Raw genomic sequence first — 18,035 nt, forward strand, 5'->3', positions numbered from 1 at the left:
TCCTCCAAAACCATACCTGAACTACTCTCATACACACAGCAAGCATTCTCCTCTATAGAAAGCTGGTAGACTAACAATCATCTTGCACTCAATCCAAACAAAACCAAACTTCTTCTCTTCTCCCCTAAAAAAACACTACTATAAATAAACCAGGCTTCAACATCTACGCATTAAACAAAACCACCCTAGAAATCGTCACACATACTAAACTGCTAGGTGTTATCATAGATGAAAGCTTAACATTCGACCAGCACATCCACAATAACATAAAAAGGACCCATCAGAAGCTAGGAACCCTCTATAGGCATAAAACCTTCCTCAACCCTACTACCAAAAAAACCCTTGCCACTACCTTTCTGCTACCCTCCTTACTGTATGATGCCCCCCTCTTCACTAGTATTCACACAGCTCTAAAAAATAAAGTGGAAACCTGTTACAACAAAATAGCAACGCTTGCAACTAATCCACCTGCTCTTCCCATCACTGCTCCTCATTGCAAATGCTTAACTGGCTTGAGCTACCGCAATACCTCATTCACCAGCAACTCTTAATAGCCCATAAAATTATCTATAAACCCCTTGACTGTCCAGCCCTTACCTCCACCTTAAATCAATACCACCTAAACAGCCCACTTAGATCACAAAATGAAACCTTATTACTCGTCCAAAAACCTGCACTCCCTGCCGGCCATGCACTCTACTCTTTCTGTATTGCCAAACTCTGGAACTCACTCCCCACATCACTCAGAACCACCAGAACTGCCAGGACCTTCAAAGATGGCCTCCATTCACATCTAGTTACCTAGTGGCAATGCTCCTGCTCCACACCCCACATTACCCGATCCCTTCCATACTGCCCTATTAGCAAAATTGTAACCATACCCCTTATAATTGTTTTTCGTATGCTATTTCTGCCAGACTGTTATGATACTCATTTATGCAACTATTTCATAGTCTGTCACTACTGCTATAACTTCAAAAATTCACAATGTCTGCATTGTTTTATTTGCTTTAACCATATTATATTTTATAGCCTCATTCTGTTAACCTAACTGTATGCCTGAACCTGTTGTATCATCCTGTAAACTAACTGTATATCTAAACCTGTTGTAAAGAAAAATATTTTCTGTTTATTTGTTGTAAAGAAATATATGTTTTGATTATTTGTTTAATAAATATCTAGTTGGAGCTTTTCTCCCAAGGCCTCCAATGAAAATGGGCTCACTCCGGCCCAGTGGACACTCCTGGTAAACAAATGCAAAATAAATAAATAAATGTATAAAAAAGGGGGGCAACACCACCATCTAGTGGCCATACATAAAATCACAAAAAAGTAAATACTATAGTAAAAATTTCTTTTTTTTTTCAATAATATTTCTTTATTGTTTATTTTTAATATACATCATTTCACAAGCGTAAACACAGGTGATATACAACTGGTACAAAAACAATCAATTAAAACATATTTACACTATTTACATGAATGCTTTCATAATTTAATAGTATGGAAAAAGATGAGTTGTTTTCTGCAGGGTTAGTACCATCAAGTTAGTATACTACTATATGATGTTATGATTTTTATTGTGTATGTTGTAAATGTCTTCCAAAGTCAATGTTTTATGCAAGTATAATATTGAAAATTTGTTCCCAACGTTTCAATATATTGGGATTTTTGTTTTGTTTGTTTATTATGAATTTGCAGGCTAATATATGTTTTGTCGCTGAGTTCCTAAAGCTATTCCATGATATTTTAGATGGGGTCAGCCAGTTGGTAGCTATGTAAAGTTTCATTAATAAGAAGATATTAATGAGAATGTTTGTTTAGTTTTTAGATAGGTTAATTGGGGGAATATGTAATATCGTAAATTCCCATGTGAGCGTTCATGATTAATATCCCATCTTTTGTAGCTGTACTTTCAGGGAGTTCCAAAGTTTGAATACACATTTACAGCTCCAGAACATATGTAAAAGGTCAGCAGTTTCATCTTTACAATGTGGGCAAAATTGGGAGTTTCTAGGGTTAAATTTATGCAGTCTAAGGCGTGTGTAATAAGCATTATTATACATCATGAGTTGGGTAAATTCTAGCTTTTGAAGAGATATGGATTTTATTGTTAGATTGATTGCTTGTATTATTTTATTGTTTTCTATCAATGGTATTTTTTCTTTCCAATAATTAAATAAGAGTATGCGTTCTTGAAATTTCAGGTCTTTGATCAGTTTGTATGGGCATGTTATAAATTTACTGTGTTGTAGAAGGGCTTGCCAAAGTGAGTTGCATTTGATTAAGTCATCTTAATTTATGTTTATGCCTTGAAGGTAACTTAAACACAGTTCTTTAACCTGTCTTAAGATCAACAAGTATGTCTTGGGTAGGCCCAATTGGTTTCTTATTTCTTGCTTGGGACAATTCAAAAATGGGTATAGATCTTGTAGCGTTATATTAATTATAAGTGGGAATTTTTTCAGGTCAAGTAGCTGGTTATTAATTCTCAAGTTAGGGTTTTTGTGGATAGGTTGCAGTATAATCATGGGTTGAAGAAGATTTACTGACTTAAAAAGATTTTATGTTAATGTTATGGAATTTTTAAGGGATTCCAATAGGTTATATGCTTTAATGTTTTTACTACTTAGGAAAGGTATTGATTTGGGATTTATATTCAGGCTTTCAATATGTTTAAAACCTAATTTTACCCAATGTGGGGACCAGCTATTATCTAGCGTATTGTAGTTTGCAATTCTTAAAGTTCTATTGGCATTTATGATTGAGTAGTAATTTTCAAAATTTGGTAGGACTAATCCACCTTTGTTTTTCGGAGTCATCAGTTTATCATATGAGATTCTACTTTTTTTTGGTTCCCATATAAATTTAGCAAATTCAGTATGAATTTGCTTAAAAAAATTCTTGGGTAATAATAGCTGGGAAGACATGAAGATGTATAAAAATCTGGGCAAGATATTCATTTTGATAATCGAGACTTTAGCTAATGGTGGTAGTTTCAGATTTTTCCATCTCTTTAGATCAAGTAAAATGTGGTCTCATTTTTGTTTGATGTTATTAAGGTCAATTTTTTTGTTATCTGTAGAGAATGTAACTCCTAGATATTTAATATTTTCTTCAGATTTTATTTGACCTGTCAGTGGTAGGAGTGAAAAAGGTTTTGGAGTTTTTAAAGGGAAGATGTTAGTTTTTTTAAGGTTTATTTTATAGTTTGAAACTGATGTGAAATCTTCAATAGCAGATAGTATTTTGATGGTGTCTGTGGTTGGTGTTGTACAGTATATGTTGAGATCATCAGCAAAGGCTGACAAGGAGATTTTTGTGTTATATATTACTGGGGCATTATGATATACATTTTGTTTGATGTTTAAAAATAGGGGTTCTAGATATAGGTTAAACAGTAAAGGGGATAAGGGACACCCTTGATGAGTGTCATTTCTGATTTGAATTCTATTAGACCATCTTTTATTTATATATAATGTTGTATAGGGATTGCTGTATAATATTTATAGTGTTAGAATAAATTCTTGGGGTATGTTAAAAATAGGGTAGGATTTGAAATAAAAATCTTATGTTGACTCTATCAAAGGCCTTATGAGCATCTATAATTAGTGCATATATGTTTTGGTTATTTTGATTGGCATATGAAATTAGGGTGTGTAGTGTTAGTGTATTGTCACTGGTTTGCCTAGAAGATAAAAAACAGATTGTTCACTCGAAATAATTATGTCCGTTATTTTTTTCAGTCTATTAGCCAGAATAGATGTTAGAATTTTGGTATCAATATTGAGTAATGATATGGGTCTGTAACTATCCGGATTTTGAGGATCTGCCTTTTCTTTAGGTATGAAAATCGTTTTGGATGCATTAAAGTGTATATCATTGATTTTATTATTTATTATATAGTTTAATATGTGAGATAATATTTGTGCAGTGATAAGGTAGAATGTTTTATAAAACTCTGCTGTGAGGCCATCTGGGCCGGGAGATTTGTGTGATTTCAATTTTTTGATTGTTGTTATTATTTCATCAATGGTTATTGGTTCTATTAATTCTTTTCTTTGTTTCACATTAATTTTTGGAAAATTTAGTTTTTGTAGGAAGTCTGCACTATTATTGTTTGCAAGTAGATGGTTTTGTTCTCTATAGATTTGAGAGTATATAATTTTGAAAATTTTGATAATATCTTCAGTTTTCGTATAAGTCTTATTCTTATAAAATAGTTCCTGAATTTGTGAAGGTGTTTTAGACTGATTAATAATCCTCGCAAGTGCTCGTGACGGTGTTTGTACATGGCTAGCATATTTTGCAAGTATTTTAGTTTCATGAAATGCTAGATTATAGTTGTGAACCAAGAAAAGGTCTTTCTGGGATTTCAAAAGTTCTGTTTCTGTTTGCGTGTTGTAGTTTTTAAATAGATCCTGTTCTAATGATTTAATTTTAGCCTCTAGTTGTTGTTCTTCTCTGAGATGGATTCTCTTCTAATAACAAGCTTTCTGGATAAAGATACCTCTTATCTGAGCTTTAGTTGCTGCCCATTCAATATCTGGAAGGCATTTTTGCTTTGTTAACTTGTCTAGAGATATTTTAAGAGTGTTCTGAACTTCCTGAATTATTTCCTTTTTATTTAAGAGATTTGGGTTTAGAGACCAGTTGTATCCCTGATATTGTGTGTTGTTTTTGTGGTCTTAGTAATGTTTAGGGTAACTTTAGAATGGTCAGATAAGTAACGAATATGAACGGATACTGTAGGGTCAAGGTTAATCGGTGCTTCTGAAATTAGGAAAAAGTCAATTCTCGACCACATTTTATGACAGTTGGAGTAAAATTATTTGCGTTATTTGTGTTATTACCATATTTGAAGAGATCATATAAATTAAAGTCATATTTAAGTTCGCTTAATGTTAAAACTGCTTGTTTATTGCATGATCTCTGTGAACTTGATTTATCCTTTTTTGGGTTCTGATATGCATTCCAGTCTCCTCCTATGATCATATAGTGGTTATTGTAATGATTTAAGATAGGGTACAATGAAGTGAAGAAGGAGTGCTGGTTATTACAGGGTGCATATATGCTGAGAAGTAGGATGGGTTTATCGTAAGCTGGAGTTGAAAGGGTTGCATAACACCATCTTCCTTCTTTATCTGTTTTGGTTTCTAAAATGTTATCTTTGTAGTGGTTCTTAATGATAATAGCTACTCCTGCATTGTTGGTTTTGCCTTCTGAGGCTATAATTTCTTTTATGCACTTTCTCCCTTTGATATCTACCCATTGCTCGTTAGTTAAGTGTGTTTCTTGAATTAGTAAGAAGGTTGCCTTAGACTGTAAAGCTAGGTGAAGAAACAGTTTCCTTTTCTTTATGTTCTGGAGCCCTTTAATGTTCCATGAGTCTATTTCCCACAGTTATAAATCTTTTAGTTTGTGTAAGTAATCTTGAAAATTTATGTAAGTATATTGGGATGTGTTTATTTCTTATTAAAACATGTTATGAAAGCATTCTTTTATTCCCGTCCCTTCTCTGTGCCTATCCACTAATCTCCTGGACCAGGAATTTAACAGGACCTGGCAAAATTTGTTTTTTTGTATTTGTTTGTATTATTAGTATATATAAACCTTGTATATTAGTCTTTAAGAAGTAAAAGAAGCTTAATGGCCCTATATGTCCTACTACTACTTGTACAAAGCCTAACCCACCCATTCCCTAACAATCACTACTTTTGCAATCCAAGTCTCTTCTTATGAGCTTTATAATAAGGTATCAAAGTTAAAAAATCCATTTTAACCAGTTCTGATCTTGCCTAAAGGTAGGTAACATCACTTTAAGAACTTTATCTCTAATAGTCTTTGAAAGTTTATCCATTCTCAGTTGTTATCTCAAGTTTAATTTATTAATCATATTCATAGAGTATATTCATTCCTCGCTTAATCTTAGTTTGTATGTGATTCTCCTTCCCCTTGGTAGGAGATAGTTGTCTCTGATTATTTCTTCCCTTGTTTTGAGGGAATATTCAAATTTGAAGTTCAAATGCTCCAAGAGTCATTACTCCCATCTGTTTTGTTACCCTTGCCCTGTGTTGTTTAAATCTTGAATGACCTTGTTAAAAAAGATCTTAACGCTGTGTTTCTCTACAACAGTTTCGACATACGTCAGCTATTTTACTTTACACATTCTTATTCTGATGAGTCCTGGAGAAAACAGTATAACTATATAACAATATACACACATGCACCTACATGAATATAATCACCAGTAATTAAGAAATCATTGGAGATCACTGTGGAAGATCGGATGGAAACAAAAAAAAGAATAAATGCTCTGCTACCCTTAATGTATTATCCAATATATAATACAGGATAGCATCTAGCTCCAATCTAAACTTTGTATTAGACTTAATACATTGGAATATGTATTTTCTTTATCACCAAAGTTAAGCAGACTCATTCTAGTTTGGTTTCAGAACCATATGTATTATGTAGTAAATGCATTCAAGTGAACTGAGACTAGCTATAGTGGGTCATAGTAGCATTTACTCGATAGCATAACTTATGGAGAACACAGCAAAGAGCATTGTTCATTTATATGATTATTAAATATTTATATGTGTAGACTTTATTCACATTTCTATAAAGTTACATTGCTCTGGGTCTAAAATATGGTATCAAAGGTAGCATATTTTAAAGCTGAGTTTTCGGGAATTATTTATATGTTTTTATTGGTATTGGCTTATTACAGTAATACATTTCCATTCCGTATTAAATTACTTAGTTCGCTACCTTTAGTATAATGTCTGACCAGAACAGTTCATGTCCTGACATATAAGTGTCATAAGAGTGAATTTATGTAGATTAAGGATCTCAGCACTAGTGTGAGTGTTAATGCTAGCATCTGAGTTCTCAAGTTATACAGTTTATGGTAGGTTTGTTTTCATATAAGGGACCAAACCTACTATAGGCTCTCATATTAAATTTAGGCAGAACATTGAATGAGTCCAGGTGTTTGGTAAGGTCAGGGGTGCAACTAAATGCCTTCAACCCCTTAACATCTGGTAGCTAAGTACCCACAACCCCTGGAAGTGCAATATATCATGCTTCTTACCTTACTGGAGTGTATTACTGCACATGCAAAGTGCATTGAACATTTTTTAAACAATAGAGAGAAAGCTCATTTATATTTATAGTATGAACAGATTTTGTAATATTAAATTGTGATGAGACCATTACTCTGCTCCATAAGGATGGCATTGTCTGTACATGACATGCGGACATTGCAATATCTACAGGTAACACTGAGTTTGCACTTTTACTGCCCTGATGTATCAGTGCTACTCTAGATGTCCTGTTGTGCTAGAGCACACCATTTTATTGGTGAAGTGTTCCTTTCTTAACGTATTGCTCATGCATCCAGCAAAAGAAACTAATGTTTGTAAAGAATACCAGCCTTAGTGGTGCACTTGTGACCTTTGATCACCATTTTTTGTACTTACAGAGATAAGGTGGTTTGTTCTGTTCGTCAAAACCGTAAATCTGCAGAGGTTTAAAAAAAAAAAAGCACAACTAACTATGTTAAAGTTACCATAGGTGCAATTAAACCCTGTGTTTATAAACTCAGGAGCTCAGTTATTTAGGTATATGTGATTTGTTGTATTCACACTAAGCATTTTCATGACTATTAACAGTGTGGTATACTTTAGCATCTGTATTTATGCTATGTGAAGCTGGACATATTAATTATGCTTGGTGATATTTAAAGGCAATATTTGGTAGCTATGTGAAGAGAGAATATGTGATTTAACTGTGTAATTTACATTTTTAGAGATTTCTCTTCAGTAATGAACCTTTTTTTTTTTTATTTACAGTTCCATTGCCCCTCTTTCTGAACTTCTAGATAGCTAAGCCGATTACTTAGCTTCTTGAAGGGGGACTCTATATGCAGACAGACTTCCAGAAGTGTCGCCACTTAAAATGACCTCTGGAGCAATAAAGGAGCTTTCAGTTCCTCCCGTGGGAAAACGAGCGTGACGCGTATGTTGTGCACTTCCTGCTGGGGCTCTCGTGGCCTGGAGAGTGAGAAATAAGGTCGCGCCATCCCAAAAATGCAGCCTAGGGCAAAGCAGGAGCAATCTATGTGGGAAGTAAGTCCTCGGCTGTTATTCTGTCATATATCCGATCTCAGAGGCTCAATAATCTCATTGGAGAGTGCAGCTAGTTGTCTAAGGCAGGGATTCTTTTAAAAACAGTCATGAAGGTAGATTTTGCTTCTATATTGTTGGCGACTGAATATTTGACCCCATCCACAGAAAAAAGTAAAGTATTTGGATACTTCATCTGAAATTTAATTTTTTTGTCAATCAAGAATTTGCAGTAAGGAGACATGAGCTGTCTGGCTTGCCTAATTTGAAGAGGCAGGTCCTGGGTTAGAGGGATTCTGTTGTTGTTCCATACTAGGGGTCCCCCATTTTTCTTTGCAGATAATAATAGTTTATTAACATCTTGAAAGTTAATTAGTTTGGCATAGACTGGTCTTGGAATATTTGAAGTTTGAGATTCTCTCAGGGCTCTGTGTGCTCTCTCAATTATTATTTGATGGTCTGTTTTTTGGTCTTTGAGTAGTGTTCCAAATATATGAATGAGAGAAGGAATCAGTTCATTATGCTGTATATTTTCTGGCATGCCTCTGATGATTATGTTATTCCTTCTGGATCTTGCCTCCAGATCAATAATTTTAGCTTGCATGGTTTGTATATCAGCTTCATGTGAGACAGCTTATTTTGGATAGAAGGGCTATTTTTTCCTCATTCTCTGCAGTTTTGGCTTCATATTTGTCCATTCTTTCCAATATTTGGTTGCAGGAAGTTCCAAATGATTGCAGTTGAGTAGACATTTTTTTATAGCCTCTTGGATAGGCAGTAAGACTTTTTTATATCATCCAGGTTTGCTAGTTGATCTGCTTTGTTTTTATTCCCTGATTTTGCAATGTCTTGTTTTGTTATTTTCTGCCTTTTAGAGTTCAGATCTTTTTCAGGAGATAATAGTTCTGAGATTTTAGTCTTTGTTGTTGTAATGTCCATATTTTTATCTTCCTTTGACATTTTGTGGAAGTAAAGCATCTTGGTTTATAGATAGAGGTGAATGTGTAAAGTGCCCTGAGCACACGGCTTCTTATCCTTGTCTCTTACCTCAGCTCCAGTTAATCTGTTGTAATCTTGACAGATTTTTTTATTCTTCAAGTTTATTTTCCCTTTTCTGGTTTTCTGGATATAGATAGGAGTTGTTAACTCAGAATATTGTGCTTAAGTAGGTCCTGGTATTTCCTCTGGGTTGATTTTATTCCATAAGTATTGAAGAGCTGTAGATTAGCAGTGTTTACAGAACGGTGGCCATCTTTGAATCCCCAGTAAAAATTTCTTCATAACCTTGCAGCTCTGGTCTCCTAAGGTCTCCCATGGCCCTCCCCTTAAATCCTTGACTATTTCTTTTAATACAAAAAAGGAGGAGAATTTTGCATTGACACATGTAAGGGTATGTTTTTATAAACACTTCAGAGATTTTTAGTACATATATCATAGATGTGTTCATAGATTCTCTTCCTCAACTTTCTGTCAGTTTTGCCTACATAAAAGGCTATACATTTGTTACATAGGGACATGTAAATCAAACCACTAGAGTCACAGTTACTACAAACTTGGCTTGTCAAATACATGTTCCTAGCTTCTAAAAATACTGCATCTCTGTTGATAATGTACCTACGCTGGGGGCAGGAACCACATTTATATGTTCCTGCTTTTCTACGATTCTCATTTTTTTGGGTAGATCGCTCCAGTCGGTCTTTAACATTAGGACCCCGACTATAAATAATCTTAAATGGTGTATCATGAATGAAATATTCTTGTGTACTTCGGGGATCCCAAAAATAGATGGTACCCTTGGTTTATCACTGTGTAAAAAGGAGACGATTTGCTGATCTATCAACCCTTCCAATAATAGCTCTTTTAAAGTAATGTATATACATTTATAGGCAACATTAATCTCATTAAGAGAGACCCTAACGTACCTATTGACATTTTCAAGTAATTCCATCATTTTGGCCTCATAGTCTATTTTGTTCATTAAAACCATACCTTCGCCCTTATCAGGGTCGTTACTCTTACCATTTTATTCATTTTAAGTTCTTCCATTATTTTCCTTTTTTAAATGTTAAATTTGGAAAAACCTTATTTCCTGTAACACATTTTCTTAGTTCATGTTCTACAAGCGTTTCAAAGTTTTTTAACTGAGGATGTAAGGATGGGTTATAAACACCTTTCTTACTCAGTTCACCAGTTTTCATACCCTTACCATTACAACCAAATATCAATTTAAAATTATTCTTCCTTAAAAACAGTTTTAATGAGTTTACTAATGTTACATTTCTTCCTAGGAATAAAATGAAACCCTTTAGTGAACAACCCAAAATGCACCTCGTTGACTTCAATGTCACTGAATATATTGTACCCTTCAAAAGTTGTTTTTAAAACATCCCTTAAAATTACTTTGTCATTTTGCTGGTTCTCATTTATCTTGTGTGGTTCTCTCCCCTCTATAGATTGTAGCTGTAGCTCTGAGGCGGTTTGTTCATCAGTCTCTCCGATCTGCGGAGGGGAATATTCTTAAAGGTCTTGATAGTTAAACCAAGGTTCATTCCCTCCATGGTTGTTAAATTCCACATGCTCATTTCTAGTAAACCTGTTATTGTTATTTTTATACCCATCGTCTCTCCTTTGGTGGTTCATATTACCCCTAGGTCTTGGATAGCTACGCTGCTCTGAATACTCTAGTCTGTCCCAATCTAATTTTCTTTTTTTATGGTTGATAATCCCTTCACATTTTCTGTCTACATAGTCCCTAACCTCGTAGTATTTCTTCTTATAGTCTTCAACCAAAAATAATAAATGGTTAACTATTCTCTGATTAATTACTTCTGTTTCCTCAAAAATAGCACCCGTTTCCCTTTCTTTGTGTTTAATTAAAGTTTTTAAAACTTCTAATCCACACTTGTCAAAAATATCGATTAACTCCTTGTGGAAATCTGAACCTTCCCTCACGTTGTTCGGGTATTTCCATACTCTTATCCCTTTAAATACAATACCCTTACTTATACACTCTTTCAAATACACATTATCTATGTCCAAACTTCTAAACTTAAACATGTGAGCTTCCAACATTTGTACATTTTCCATATAGCATAAATTATTAAAACCATCATTATTATGACTCAAATCTCCTATTTGCTTATCACAAATAGTAAATGTTTTTTTAAGCCAAACATTTAAATCTAAGTTCATTTTGTAACCAGTGTTACTATTATGCAAACAGTCACCTTCATTACTGCCTGAATGTCTGGGGTCATTACCGTTGCATGTTCCTGGTGCTGAATTTTTATCTGTCTTTTAGTTTTATTTATTCGGCACTTGCTTCTTCACTTGTGGTTATCAGGACTAAATCACGTATTTTGTTCCTTTTCGATAGATACCATAACATCTGAGCCAACACATACTATGATCTAATGATATTTGTTTTTGTTTCTAAAGCAAAAGCCAGAATTAAGGGAAAAAGTGGACAAAACACATTTTTATGGCATGTTACTTTTACTGACCAGAAGAAAATAACTGATCTGGGCTCATAAATAACAAAGGAGTTAGGGGAGTAATAAATACCTTTGAGAATGCATAGCTGTTTAAAACTGAAAGCAATTCAAATCTAGCAAATCAAACACATTTTCAAAGATGAGATTTAATAACATTAAGGAAATGCTATATTGATTCAGTGTCTTTTTACACATAACGATTTTTAATGATCTCTTGAGTTGATCTTATTTGATTAAATCTTGTTTGTTCCTGACATGTTCACTGTTGTAGAAAGTGCTCAAGTGTTAAGGACAGTATCGCCATAAATACACTGTGGACAGCATTTAACAGTGACATTAGTTAAGAAGATATCCTAAATGTTGCACCATGTGGGAGTTCGGGTTGTACCGTGAAATGGGGACATCATTATTGCAAGTATTATATGAATTGTTTCTGGGTTCACATGTAAACTTTATAAAGACCCTTAGGTCTTAGCACAGCCTTTACCAGCTCACTACTCATTTATTTGCTCTCTCCCTTCATTAGCTTCTCCTTCCCCAATTCTCTTGCCTCTCTTCCTTAACTGCATTCTTCTATCACCTCTCTATATCTGCCTGTCAATAACACTCCTTTCCATTGATCTTTTTTCTTTTTTAGCTGTTCCTAAAAGTCTGTTAAACTCTGTCCTCCTATACTAATTTTTCCAGCAATGCTACTTCTAGTATTTTAAAATTACCCCAATTCTCTCCAGATGGCTGAAATGTGTATATATCTTGTATTGTAGACTTTATGCATGTCATTAATTTTATATTGTATATTTTATTTTATTTTGTATACTGCATGTATGTCTCAAAATACCTTTTGTACTTGTTTAATTTTGTATTTGTGGAGCTTTTCTCCCTGGGCCTCTGCTGAAAAAGGGCTCTTATAGGCCCAGTCTGATTCTCCCAGTAAACAAATGGCAATAAAAAAATAAAAATAAAGAGAAATGTACATAGCTTTTAGGAATAAAGCCAACTAACAGTGGGTCGTTGGTCAATAAGCTGCACATATGAAGAATTTCCCATAGTCTGGATATAAAGAGGAACACCACTGGGTTTTAGATCATGTGACATAGTTGCATTGTCATCTTCCATCCTAAAACTGACAGACTGTGTGTGTGTGTGTGTGTGTATGTGTGTGTGTGTGTGTGTGTGTGTGTGTGTGTGTGTGTGTGTGTGTGTGTGTGTGTGTGTTTGGAGAGGATACTGCTGACATTATTTAATACTGATTTATTGCTTTTGTTTACTGGGAAAATCTGACTGAGCACAAGTTCCATTTTCAGGGAGGCCTGGGGAGAAATGTTTCATTTTACAGAATGCATAGAAGGCAGTTATAGAAGATTTACATAATAAATGTACATACATACACAGAATAGCAATGATATGACAGTTAATAAAAAAAAAAATCACTGTACATACATAGAATAGTAAATGTGCATACATAGAATAACAGTGATATAACAGTTAATGAAAACAGTTAAAACAAGAATACAGTAAAATATTAGCTAATATCAAGCTTATAAGAGTCTAGTTACTTTCAAAAGGAATCAGTTGTAAATAGATATTGAGTAGGTGATAGTGAAGTAATTACAGGATGAGATGGTTACAAATTATGAAGGAGTATTGATGAGGTCCACATAAATGGGAGATAGAGCTAGCAGTGGAAAGGGGTAGATGATAGATAGCTAAATGTTATGAAGTAGTAGTTCTGCTTTGGCCAGTAAAATAAAAGAGTGGTGACTGTAAGGGTATGGAGATTATACAGAACATCACATGTACAGAGCTGGCAAGTGAGTATATTAAACTTCTTTCATTATTGTTATTATGTAAGACAGAGGGTACCCCCTTCAAGTGAATATGGTTTGATATTAGTGGCAAGACAGTAACAGTTTCATGTTATTATTCAGAATATTGAAATATACATCTCACCCTTAAACCATATGCAAAATATTGCCTGTCACAGATGCAGTCTCATCAGTAGTCACTCTTCTAGAAATAAACTTTGCCGGCAGAGTAATTTCACCTGAGCTGTAAAGCAGTAAAGGGGTATGTTTTTGCTGTACACTTGGTATTTATGGGTGAGTGCCAGTTTTTTTGGTACCAATTTGGAAGACCAGTTATGTAGCACTTCTCCCTCTTTCTCTCTCTCCTCTGCTATACAGCTGGGGGGGGGGGGGTTACAAACAGGGGGCCTTCCCCCAGCTTTTTTGGGCTAACTGACTAGTTTAATGGCCAGGGATATGTGAGAGGTTCAAACACAGTGCCCCTATATTATTAGTGTCAAGAGGCACTAGATGGAGCAAGCCAGTTGGAGGGGGGTAGTTTTGGTATGCTATTGGATCCTACTGACCAAAATGTTTAGTTCTAAGCAGATCACAATGTCATTGCAATAAGTTGCTTTGTTATATTGATGATGATCATTTAAATGGTGTTTGCAGCATTTCAATAAATGGTCACAATGGCAATGTGAGCTGTGCCCTTTGTGGGAGCAGGCTGGGCTCAAATACAGGCTCATGCTATTATGTAGGGCAAATTGCAGGACTTTAAAGAAAATTACTATATTTTGCTAGTATATTAAGGCTTGCAGAGGACTGACATTTATTAAATATTTTTACAGAAATACAGAGCATTGTTTTAGTTGTGATAGTTAGCTATTTTATGTCTAATTGTATATTTCCTGGATTTAGAATTAAATGTTATATATAACCATGATGCATGACCTGTTGCAATTACTCATCTTGGCTGCAGGCAAGTTATATCACCTGCCTTTTCAGGTGTTAGTATTTTCTTATGTAAGTATTAGATAAGAAATAACTCCAGTCTTTCTATTAATTTGTGGAAACAATGGATATTTTGCATTCAGAAAGAAGGGCAAGCTAAGCCTCAGAATACTGGAGCCACTTGTAACAGTCAAAAATAGCTCAACTAATTTATATCCGCTTTTATGAATGCAGTTTTTTATAGATAATACAGTGACATAATCAGCTCAAATACTATTATGAAATGCACTTTGCTTACAACAGGATACATGAATCAAAGCTACAAGATGCATCAATTAATCTCTGACTCTATTAAATTCAGTGAAGGCAATTGTTTACAGCACTGAACGAAAACATTCTGCTCATTCAAGAATTGCTCATTACACATTATGAAGGGTTTATATAGATGCAAATCTGAATTTTGATGCTTTTATAATTCCTTGTTCTGTAAGTCACAATGTCTGTGAAAACCAGGACTAGGAATCCTACTGTATTGTCCTTAGGGGTGAACTAATTACTACCCTGGAAAGGTTGAACTTTTTGAAATGGTTTTATAGCTTCCAGGTGCTATAACACATCTTAGCAAAGCTCTATGCATGTGTATTATGACACATATGTGCTAGATTCTGGTTCAGTTTCTCATAAACGGGGTAGTGTAGGAACCAGAAGTCAGGTAACAGATGCATGTGATGTCATTGTGTAATCCAGCACCAAAATTATGTATTAATAGTAAATGAGACAGACGTATGAGGCCACTCTGATATTGGAACTGACAAGACCACTCACCCACTTCATCTTGCCTCCCTCTAGTAATTATTTTGATAAGACTAAAAAATATAATAAGATTAGTTAACTACTGTTTTTCTGTATCTGTGTGATTCTGTACATCTGTGTTATTTTTAATATTTCCTGTGAATGAAACTCTGGTATTTATTGTAAATAGATATTTAGTTTTTTCATGTTCTTTTATTATGTATTATTAATATATTTAAACTTGTCATTCTGATTGGTCTTTTAGAGAATAGTTTAACCTTTCAGAGTCCTTATATTTATTTGGTGACACTGTGGCCACTCCTGAAAGCCTTGCTGCATTGGCCAAACACTACCAACTGTATTAGTATTAATTTTTCTCAGTATAATTGGGTACCTTTGTAAGAGCCTTACAGTAGCTGGCTTTGGAGTGTTCTGGTGGCAGTATCTACTTTATAGTGTGGGCAGAGGGGGCATAGTGGGCAAATATATGCCAGCCTTTCCCAGGTGTGTGTGCGTGTGCGTGTGTGTGTGTGTGTGTGTGTGTGTGTGTGTGTGTGTGTGTGTGTGTGTGTGTGTGTGTGTTCATGCGCACATGTGAAAATCAAATCTCAAAGAGTGTGTGTGTGATATACCTGGAGCAGGGACACAGAGCACTGGTTTCACAGAGAGGGTGGTGGAGGACTTGGCTTGGAACACTCGGCTGAGAACTCAACTCTACAGCTGCGTCAGTGGGGAGTCTTATTCAGGGCCTGGAGAGAGAAAGAGGGAAACCCAGCCCCAAGACTGAGTGTGCTCCCTGTGTACTCTTAAGGAAACTGTGCTCGGTGCAGACAGCTGCATCTGAAAATATTGTGTGTATCCATTTTTGTTCAAAATGAACATCCCCCACCAGTGTCAGTGGTGAAGATTGAGGCTCCTTGATTAATTGGCCCAGAGCAGTGCCATCACACCTATTATAGCCTTTAATTGCTGGATCATATTGCCAGCTGAATACTAACACATAGTAATAATTTATGTCGCACACAACAAACAGTAATTTACATGGCAGCCTGTTAAAGACAATGGCTAGGATTCAGCGAGATATAGTGCATTGTGCAAAACAAATTAGAAGGGATAGTATGTTATGTGTGATTTGAAAACACATCTAGGATTCTAAGATAGTAAGACAGTGTGGCTGTATAAGGCTAGAAATATCACAGTATGTAGCACATGCCAATGACTGGATAATGACCTAAAAATGAAAGACCACATGTAAATGAATTGATGTTTAAGCAAATGATCATACCCAGAATGGCAGGCAGCGTGCTAAGGTGCATACCTCTTCTGAGCTTCAAGATCTGTAGGTTACATAATAGGAATGATACAAGGAACAACATCAGAAGCACATGCGAGTAACTGCCATCAGATCCAGGGTCCAAAATTTACATGATGTAACCTTACTCGTCATTGGAGAAGATACGGATGGCACATGACATATCACCAGGTTACAAATCAGCAAACAATGGACTGTTTCTAAGTGAACAAAAGGGACTGTAAGGGACCTAGCTGAACAGTGCCATTCCCCATTCATTGTTTACTGTACAACCCTTTATATCACCACTTGTTTACCATCTGTATGTCTGTGTTCATTTCCTGACCTTTTGTATTTATACTGCCAAATTGAAATTGATGACTCTAGTCTGGGTTCTGTTTGCCAGCCCTGTCACCTGCCATTCTCCCTGCATCCCATTCACTAGTGCCCCAGTAACCTGTCATTCTCCCTGCATCCCATTCACTAGTGCCCTTCAATATTTTCCTCCTATCTTGTTTTTATAAATCTTACTGACAGGGTCTTTCACTGAAAAAAAATTAAAAAAAAACTTCATTCCACTTCATGTCTTATAGCTACCCTTGTTTGTTTAACCTATTCTTGATAATCACTCTTTCCCTACTTTCCTATCTACACAGTTTTCTTGCCAATTTTATGATGAAGCACCCATATTGCTTTTTGTCCACTATCCACCATGCTGACAGGCGAGTTTGGCCTGCAGCTCTACAGCACTACGTAGCAGGCATTAGCATGCACTGACTGTGCTAGCCTGCCATAGCTGTAACTTATGTCACATCACTCAGACGTCCTGCTATGTCACTATTAAAGGCCATAGCATCTGTTATCTCTGCTGAGATCTTTTTGTTATGTGATCCTTTGTCCAGGACGCCAAAGTTATAATCAACTAGAAATTGCTGTGAGGAGATCATATTTTATAAAGAGAGTAAGAAAGTGCCTTGAGGAGACTAACTACAGGGGGGGGGGGGTGTCAGGAGAACAGGAGAAGGCCTGCTGCTGTCAGTTTGGACAACTACCATTTCAGCTATGGCACATTTTTATGATGTGGTAAAAAAATATGTGTTAAGCATATAGATGTATACATATATGAACATATCATCAAAGTCCAGCACTATTCAATAGGACACCTTTATTTGGTGAAGTAAACAAGCTCCAACTTACAACAGACAAAGACCTTTTGAAAAACCTGGGTGTGTCTGTGTTTTTTTTTTTTTTTTTTCTTATTTGGTTCAGGTTCAACCACTTTCAGCTAGCTGTTCATGCAATTTGGTGTGCTGTGTTGTGCTCATTATATAACTGTTCAACATCTCACATCTATCGCATATGCTCATGTGTTGAAATGCCTAGCCTGGGATACTCTTCTGATGTGATTCTTTGGTAGTACTCAACCAATCTACCTTTCACATGTGATCTGCTGACAAAGATCAGTCTTTGTTTTCTTTTACATGTGAATGGTAGAAATATCTAATATTTACTAACCTTTTATGATTCAGAGGTAATCTTGGCCTCCAACACCTTTCAGATGAGATCTGTTTGCGATTCTCATTTATCA

The 18,035-nt window shown here is 35.4% G+C and overlaps 1 protein-coding gene across 1 annotated transcript in view; it reads right to left on the bottom strand.

The window, feature by feature from the left end:
• The window catches only part of LOC122797701 (potassium voltage-gated channel subfamily H member 8-like), a 1,282,601-nt gene that overhangs the window by 1,080,843 nt on the left and 183,723 nt on the right, over positions 1–18,035 (bottom strand). The window lies entirely within an intron of this gene.

The sequence above is a fragment of the Protopterus annectens genome, chromosome 3.part1, assembly GCF_019279795.1.
Source record: "Protopterus annectens isolate FY-2018-M chromosome 3.part1, PAN1.0, whole genome shotgun sequence".
Lineage (NCBI taxonomy): Eukaryota > Metazoa > Chordata > Ceratodontiformes > Protopteridae > Protopterus > Protopterus annectens.